Genomic DNA, 1090 nt, shown 5'->3' with positions numbered 1-1090 from the left:
TATATATATATATATATATATAATTCCTTTAGCATTTTAAAAGAGGTTAAACCTGCACACCTGAAACACCCAAATCCTGCTATTCTACCTTAATGTGAAATGCCACAAACATCACTTATGGGATAACTAATGTTAATTTAAATGACTAGTTAGCTAGTCAAAATAACTACAGAGGACTCTATCTGGACACCACATAACAAACAGAGTAAACTTAACAGTCCTTCAGTAGAGCAGGACTAGAAATCATGGTCCTCATATCGTCTGTCACGTTAGTTACTTGGCACTCCTCTGTATGATCGTACTGAGATACTGGATGAATTGTGATCCCTCCTGTAGATCTGTGTCGTGTCAGTTTGTGTACAGAGAGAGAAATCACAAAATGGAAAACAGGTGTTAAACTATAGAGGGATTGTGAAGAGTCTGGAATTATATTGAACTTTTTGTTTGCATTTAGTAGTGTGCTGCAATGAGACAATCAACCTCAAAACAACCAATGCGATTTTTATTTATTAATTATTCTTGCAACTTTACGAAAGGGCTGAATTGATTGAAGCTGGTATACGCTGTTGACGTTTTTATTTCCTCTCGCAAAATTTTGCGTAAAAAACACTGAAATGAAACACTGCGTAGTCTTCACTATTCAGCTTATGTGTATGGCAGTGATTGCTTAGATTAAATTTAATACGTTCCTTTTTGCCACTTTTTTTCTTTCTTTCTTTTCTTACTAACACAAGATAGATGCGTATACGAATGAAGGAAGAAAAAAAAACGTACAGATATTCACATGCCTGTAAAATAGTGCGCAATAAGCAGAGCACTTTTTCCTCCATGTTTACTTGCTCTTCTCTAATTTCGTGCTTGCATCGGACACTTTTGGAAACCAGACTGAAAGAAATGTTAGAGCTGAGGCTAAACTCTGGATTAGCATGGAGACACACATTCATTAATCTCCCGTATTTAGACATCTGCGTAATTAAAATAGGCTGGAACTTTCCAACAAAGTATTAGTTTAGACTATAAAACATATAGGATAAACATACGTTTAAGATTAAAGACATTTTGGGGTAATGCTGCTCAAGCTTTAATGACT

This window comes from Sinocyclocheilus rhinocerous, unplaced genomic scaffold (genome assembly GCF_001515625.1).
Source record: "Sinocyclocheilus rhinocerous isolate Xijiao unplaced genomic scaffold, SAMN03320098_v1.1 scaffold18, whole genome shotgun sequence".
In the NCBI taxonomy this organism is placed as follows: Eukaryota; Metazoa; Chordata; class Actinopteri; order Cypriniformes; family Cyprinidae; genus Sinocyclocheilus; species Sinocyclocheilus rhinocerous.
This window is presented reverse-complemented; position numbering follows the sequence as displayed.